The sequence below is a fragment of the Pseudochaenichthys georgianus genome, chromosome 16, assembly GCF_902827115.2.
Source record: "Pseudochaenichthys georgianus chromosome 16, fPseGeo1.2, whole genome shotgun sequence".
Taxonomy (NCBI): domain Eukaryota; kingdom Metazoa; phylum Chordata; class Actinopteri; order Perciformes; family Channichthyidae; genus Pseudochaenichthys; species Pseudochaenichthys georgianus.
Window position 1 is genome coordinate 14,973,731 of NC_047518.2, and position 8,056 is coordinate 14,981,786.

The 8,056-nt window shown below is 42.0% G+C and overlaps 1 long non-coding RNA gene across 1 annotated transcript; it reads right to left on the reverse strand.

Moving 5' to 3' along the window:
- Positions 1 to 1,758: 1,758 nt before the first annotated feature.
- On the reverse strand, positions 1,759 to 3,073 carry LOC117460265 (uncharacterized). Its single transcript, XR_004553625.2, has 3 exons — positions 2,937 to 3,073; positions 2,582 to 2,709; positions 1,759 to 2,141 (listed from the first exon to the last, which is right to left on the reverse strand). It is a non-coding gene; the product is annotated as an uncharacterized lncRNA (long non-coding RNA).
- Between the last annotated feature and the right edge of the window lie 4,983 nt (positions 3,074 to 8,056).

Here is an 8,056-nt window from a genome sequence, read left to right on the forward strand (position 1 = left end):
CGCCAAATAAAATGAAAGGAAACGTCAACTTGAAAGCCAACACAAGAAAACCACACTAACAGTCCATCTTAAAATCTACAAAGACTATCTCCAGCAGTACAGTAACGCACTCAAAGCAGCCCGGTCTAATTACTACTCACAACTCATTCAGTCTGGCTCCAGCAACCCCAAGCGTCTGTTCTCCACCATCAGCAAACTTCTCAAACCCTGTGAGAACGCCACCGAACAGTGCAACTCCTTCCTCTCGTTTTTCCAAACCAAAATCAGCAACATTTACAGCAATATGACACCCTCATCAGCACCCACACCTCCTGGCTCCCCCCCCCTTAACCTCACAGCCTCTGTCTCACTTCTCCCCTGTGACCCACATGCAACTGTCCGACTTCATGACTGGAATTAACTCCAACTGCACACTTGACCCAATGCCCTCCACATTTGTTAAAGAGAGCCTCCCTGCCATCTCCCAGCTCATCGCCACCATCATTAACTCCTCCCTCAGATCTGGATCAGTTCCCCCCTCTCTCAAACTGGCTGCTGTCACACCCATTCTCAAAATACCTGGACTCACACCTGACATCATGTCCAACTTCCGGCCAATCTCCCCTTTCTGTCAAAAACACTTGAACGTGTCATTGCCTCACAACTTAAATCCCACCTCAAAGAGGTCATTGGAGCAATGTTTACTCATTGGCCCACCCTGAGAAAGCTTCGGTGTCATTTAAAAAAAAAAAAATCCAAGAATATCCAAGAATTCAAAGTGAAATTCAAGTGAACAAATATCGAGTTTAATTAGTCTTGTATGTGCTTTATCCTCTGAACCAAACTCATTTACGGTAAAAAACTGATTGTTGGTTCCGGCGCGTGCCATAATAACGTGAGAGAGGCAGAGAGCTGCCTGCAAAATAAATGATGGCTCAAAGTTCACTAATGAACTTTGTTTTTTTTAAAAGCCAGACTCCAAGAAGAGCCCCCACTGCCCTCATCTAGCAGCGATCTATACGATCATTTTCTGATAACGATTAAATAGCCCCGCCTCCCTCTCCCCACCTCTCCTGCTGCTGGGCTGTCAGAAGAAATGTTAACGGAAACTCTGCCGCACGGTTCCCTCGTCCCTTGGAAGAGGCGGAGAGGTGGGTGTTTTTCATCTGCTGGTGGACAGTCCGGAGAGATATACACAGGGTTGGGTTGTAACGGAATACATGTAACGGCATTACGTAATCAGAATACAAAAATGAAGTGTATTCAGCTGGCGTTACACTCTTAAAACGACTGGGTTAAAAACAACCCAATCTGGGTAGTTTCCCAACCCAGCGCTGGTTAAATATTGGACAGAACACACGCTGGGTTAATTTAACCAAACAAATTGGGTTGGTTATACAAGTTATATTACCAACCCAATTTGTTGGGTTATATAATATTACCCAACACATTGGGTTGGTTATATAACCCAATGAAGGGTTCACATTGACTACACTGCTGGGTTTAGTTGTTAATGTATAATTAATTATGAATTATTACTAATTATAATGGGTTGTTCCCTTTTATAATTGACATTTCATTGGCACAACTGATAGTCATCAATTTAACTAAATTATCACAATTGTGTGATGCATTTACTCACCTCTGATCCTTCGGTTGTTTTCTTGATCAAATATATTCTCACACCAATGTAACAATAATGATTTATTAAAATTCAAATCACAGAATCAAAACACATCAAAAAATAAAATTCCCAGTTCCTCACACAAGGGTTATTGATACAATGGAGAGATGTGGAACAAGAGGGAGAGGAGTGAGAAAGGAAGAGATGGGTGGGGGGGATGCAGGCCAGTCTACTTGCAAGCATGTATTTGCGTTTTCAGGAACTTCACTGCTGGGGAAACAGTTCCCTCGAGTTCATAAACAACATCCTGGAAAAATTGCCAAGTAGGCAAACACTGATTTGTATAGTTTATGTCAAAGACATAAAAACTCTTGAAACAGGTATCCACAGCTGCGAGAGCCGTCTCAGTCTCAATAGCCTTGCCTGAGATCACAACAAAGGCTTGAGAGCACAGCATCCCATCCTGAAGCAGTAGCACGAACGGGCACGACCTGGACGATTTGGCTTGCTCCAAATACTCCACCATGTTAGTTCCGACCTATGATGAGAAAGAAAAGAAAAAAGATAAGTATTTCTACCGGTGCAGAGAAATTGTCATCAGCTCTCTTCTGAAGCTCTTTCAACCCCCTCCCACCCCATCAGCTGATTTAAGAAAGAAGCGTGACAGCCCTAAATTCAATGGCGTGGTCTTAAACAATTTATTCTGGGTGCGTGGCCAGTCTACTTATGTGTGGTCTGTGGTTTATACATCCCACGTCGATATGGAGTAACAACTTACACCGAGTTACAACTTGTAAGAATAGTGCTTCATGAAATGAGTATTCTGACAAGCTGTGTCACTCATTCCACGAATACAATCTTTACAAGTTGCACCTCGCTGTAAAGAGGAATCAGGCTTTCCAACAGTGTAAAAGAATAATTGGAGTCATTTCACTATGAATTTATATTTGAATTTCTGTTAAAAGGTAAATAACTTACAGGCTTAACATCAATGAAGAATCTCTTTGATTCTTCCACACTGGCGCGGACCAATTTTCTGCCCTGTTTATAAACAGGCGGAGGGAGCATGACGGGCAGCAGCATCAGGGCTACTTCTCCCCTGGCATCTGTAGGAGGACAATTATGGGTGTCAATATAGACTTGAATAGTCGTATAATACAATAAAATAAAGTTCCACATCAATCAAATCACCAAAAAATTTTTTTGTTAGTTAAGTTCTTATGTATAGTGCATTTGAGTATCCAGAAAAGCATGATATAAAAACAAACTCCTTATTATTATTAGTAAGGTATTCTTTACATTTGCTAAGTTTGTTATAAAATAACTATCTTACCCAGATTGATCTGTTCCTCTGGCAATGCGAGTTTCCCTTCGCGTTTCGCCAGACGAATGATCTTGTCAGCGTAAAGAGGAACCCACGTTTCGAAGAGTTTAGGTGCAGGCTCTGCGAAGAGGATCGAAAAATCTTGTGCAATCTAAAAGATGGAAACAAATTGAGAAACATGGTCATTTAGACAATATGACAATACACTCACTATTCCTAGTGCATAGTAAAAAAGTACATTTTCCTGACCATAAAGTGATGAAGTTTTAAATACAGGACAAATAAAGATATTGACATAATTCTGGCAAGTTGACAAGACCTATGATGGCTGAGCTCCAATACTTAAAGAAGCAAGGTTAATAAAAGCATGACCAAGATTTAGCCTGTAGGAATCCAAACTCACGAGTAGTGACAAGTATTATCCCTCAATCGAGTTCGCTATTCAGCTAGCAAACGTTAGCTTAAACAAACGTAACATGCAACGTTAGCCTAATCTAAAATGCTCTACTACAGCGTACCTTTCATGTGGCTCGTCAGCGCAGACTCTCGCATCGTTATGTTTGCAAACTTTGCAGGAGGCTACTCGTGGGCTTGACCCTCGTCTTAGCCATGGCTTTGTCTTCTGCTAGCCAACGCTCGTTGAAACGGCAACCTGCTGGCACACAGTCATCTATCACTCATCAGAATGCCCAGGTCACACGTAACACAAACACTTGCAAGTCGCGCGCGGGAAGATGCAGCGGAGCTGTTTTATGTAGAAGCGAAACAATTCTTTTCTTTTAATCTAAAAAGCGAACTATTCAGTCAGACAGCAATTTATTGTAAAAGTAAAGCATTTACATTTTCAAGCACTTTATCTCAATTTCAAGCACCATTCCCAAAATTCAAGCACTTTCCCAACCTTGAAAACACCCTTCAAGGATTTCTAGCACCCGTACGAACCCTGCATAACACAGTACCCATAAAATGAAGGCATGCAGATGACTTATAAATTAGCTTACCTCTGAACCTTTCTATCAGCCCTGGAAGCTGCCACTCAATCAACTTTGAGGTCACAAAATCGTCCATCTATTGTTCGTATCAACCTGAAACATCAACACAAACAGAGCCCATTAAGGAAAAAAACATACAATAACATGAAATAAGATTCAGTAGTCCAAACTCTTTTCACTGTTTTAACATAACGGTTAGGCCTAACGTTAACGTTACCAAAGTTTTAGTCGGAGGTTAAACGGGTGCTGTGGAAAGCCTGGTGAGCTAGCTAGGTGAGGCCTGCTAGCATGCAGAGGCTAGCTGATTCACCACCGCGCTTTCCTCTCCATAACACTCACTTGTGTGATATTGCATTAAAAGCCAAATTGACGAGATAACTAACGTTGTCCTTCTAGCTACAATACATGACACATTTCTCGGGTCATTTCGAGTAACAACAACATAGTGTGTTTGCTACATAGCTAGCCAGCTAACGTGTTAGCTTGTTACTTTGATGCAATGTACACAATAGTGCTCCACAAACTTACATCTTAACAACAATATGACGCTTTATATAATAATATCAAGTCAACTACATGGTAAAACAATGTATATGTAATGTATGTAACAAACCTTGCTTTGAGTCTCCTCTCTTCACTTCAGTGGGACCGTCCGACCAAAACTGTCGTGTTGGAGCGGGAGAGTAGTGGGAGGTGCTTGGTTTCGCGGGTTGTGCAATGCGCATGCGCATGCCCGCACGTCAACCCAATGTGTTGGGTATTCCAAAACAAACCAACACAACTTCATAGAAATTGCAACCCAACAGCTAATAACTCCATACCCAACAGAAATAACCTAGCGAATTGGGTTCTCAGAATACCCATTTCCATCAAAATAACCCAATTAAATTAACCAACAGGCTCAACCTAGTGGTTGGGTTGACAAAACAACCCAACATTTTTAAGAGTGTACATTTGAAAAACGAGTAATCTGATTACAGTTACTTTCGTAAACCTGAAGTGAATACATTTTGGAATACTTATTGGAATTATTGGTGGAAAAGTTTCCTCACAAAATGTAATATTCATTACCGGCAGAACTGTGTGCACACTGCACAGCGCTGCAGCATGTCTGTGAGCGAGATGCATGCAGCGTGTCTGTGAGGCCCCGCCCCCGCACGCAGATTAGAAAGAGAGATCTCTTTTAAAATATAATGAAAGTTAGAAACGGCGATGGTTAGATAAAATGTGCAAGATAACGTTTATGTAGCATTTCTTTATTGTCGAAATGATGACATTTATAACGGGATAAAATCAAAGTGAATGGCCTGCTGCTGCTGAATGCATGGGGCAAGTGACTGGAAAAAGTTTTAAAAGTTATTACATCGTTTCAGATAATATTAATAAATAATAATGATAATTCATTCTATTTAGGGGCGCCTTTCAAAGCACCAAAGGACACCTTACAATTCATAACATATTCTAAGGAAAGGTTTTAACTAGTGCTGTCAAAATTATCGCGTTAACGGCGGTAATGAATTTTTTTAATGCGTTAAATATTTTAACGCATTTAACGCATGTGCAGAATGGCCCGCCCCATACGTGCCACCAGTGGCAGCGCCAGGGTATGGCTGGGGTAGGCTACACCCATACCAAGAAATGGCTTAGCCCCACCATGAAAAATGATGTTAAAGTAAGCAAAATAAAGTCTGCCAACTCGCGCGGAGTAAATTGCACAAACAGCAGTTAGTAAGATTGATTTCAGCAGCCACGGTTTTGAAAACTTTTGTCACGTAGTGATCGTCTTCTCAACACCTTCTTCGTGATGTTGTTGCAGGAAGTCCCGACGGAGAATACTTTTGCTGTAGTACAGGGCTCTAAGGGGTGCACATAACTGGTACGCAGGTTATGTAATCTGAAATGCGTACCGTCACTTGTGTCACAAAGCGCATTTGCGTACCGACGTACTTGTGAAGCTTTTCCAGAAGGCGGTTAGATAACCGGACGACAGAGTCGGTCTCCGTGTGCACAGATAGGGCTGCTGTTAACTTCGGTCTGTACAACGGAATTGTGCCAAAACTACGCCAACCGGCTGCAGAGGGAGACTCCCCCCCTTCACTGGAGAACTGCGCTAAAACAGCTGATCACAACGTTCACACTCTCTGTGGTCACGAAGTACTCCACTAGCCCTCCCCCTCTGTCGACTTTCCTGAAGTACTCCCCCGTTGATATCAACACGTAATGAATTAAGACCCCACGGTTTGATGATTGATAGGTGTGTGGGCTGTCTTTCATTTTGACACACAGAACAATGTTATAATAAACATAGATACTGTATGTTAAATGGATATATCTGCCTTCTTTCATTTATCTTTCCATTCCCACAACAATATACATAAATAAATGGCATATTTTGGACATAGTTCGAATGGTGATTAATCATGATTAATTAATTTTTAAGCTGTGATTAATCTGATTAAAATTTGTAATCGTTTGACAGCCCTAGTACAAAGTACAGTACAAAGAATGCAGTCCGGGTGATGTTTTTTATGTGGGTGCAGATGAGAGAGAGCTGTCCAGAATGACACCAAGATGTTGTGTTTGTGCTCTTGATAAGCCATTAAAACAGTAAAATACGTGTCTCCTGTTCACCAAAACATACCCATCTGTTATGGAAAAAGAAAGTATTCCAAAAGTATTCTAAAAGTAATCTGCCACCGGTACCGGCGGGGATTGTTGTTAGCTTCTGATGCGCAGAAGAAAAATCTGGCCCACCCTATTTTTTACAGGCCCACCCTAAAGTACATTTATGCCTACGCTACTGCTCAGTGGCCTTTTGAAACTTTGGTGTTGTTGACAAATAGCCACTACATAAAGTAAAAAACCTTCCTTATTTGAAGAGGACACTTTTATTGTTTTTTTTTTTTATTGTTGCATGGACTGCAACATGGACGTTTGGACTGCACACCACCACGCTCAGGCTGAGATGATCGTGCTGATCAGGGGACAAAGGAGAATGGATGCCGGCGCATCAGCGTATGATCTGGAGATCTGAGACAATGCTCATGACTTTGTGAAACTTTGAATTGTCTGTTAAAGACACGATCGGAGAACAGAGGACCACCCACGGCTTAAATCAACACACTCTCACTCCCTAAGCGTCCAATAGCGACGTTTGGTCAGTGTCTGTGGCGTCCAATTGTGACGCTCCTAGGCTCCTTCAGCGTCATAAAGGGACGCAAATAGCTTTCAACTGATTGCAATGTATTCCCATCTGCGTCGGGATTTGACGCTCATGGAAGCACGGCATTCGTTTGTGTCGGCTGCCCTTAAAGGTAATGTGAGCGTCCATTCCCATTGGATAACGGAGAATTGTACACCCGGATGTAAGTATTCCTCTTACTGTCGATTGATTTTACAGTGATATCTGCACTACTCATCGACTAAAAAACACCAGATTATCCTTGTTAATTACACAACATTGATTGGCTTAAATTGTGTGCAATGCTTTTGTATTTTTCCCCTTCGATTCGGAGAAACAAATATTTGTTCTGAGTAAAGGATGACAGAAGACACTACACTACCCAGAATCCCCAGCTATCGTTTGGACTACACCATGTGCTCTGTTTGACAAACCCCGTGATAGTCCTCAAACTCTGTGATTGGAGAGTGTGCTCCGAGGGTTAAGCCGATTCTCGAACAGCACTTGAAATGGGATGGAACCACGACAGACTGTCCAAAACTGGATTTGAACGGGTCCACCGCGTCCCCCCCTCCCCCACCCCGTCCCCAGAACTACACATGCTGGCTATTCTCTTTCGCAACATGTTCTCTATGGCACGTCTCTACTGGGAGTTGTAGTTTTAAAAGACGTTTTCGTATTTCCCATAATAAGAAGTTGCCAGTATTAAACTGTGTACATCCCTGGAGGTTTAGGGGACAGGAAACACTCACATTTAAAACATATAATTAATAAACAGTTAAATATGCAGTAAACTTTTACAATGCCAGCCAAGATACTGTTGCAGGAGCTTTGCCGGCAAAACCTGAAGTGGGACGAACAAATGTCCCCCTCCTTCTCCAAACAGTGGTCTGATTGGCTGAGCGACCTCCAAAGGATGAGTGTATTCAAGATGGAACGCTGTATCAAAACCCTGA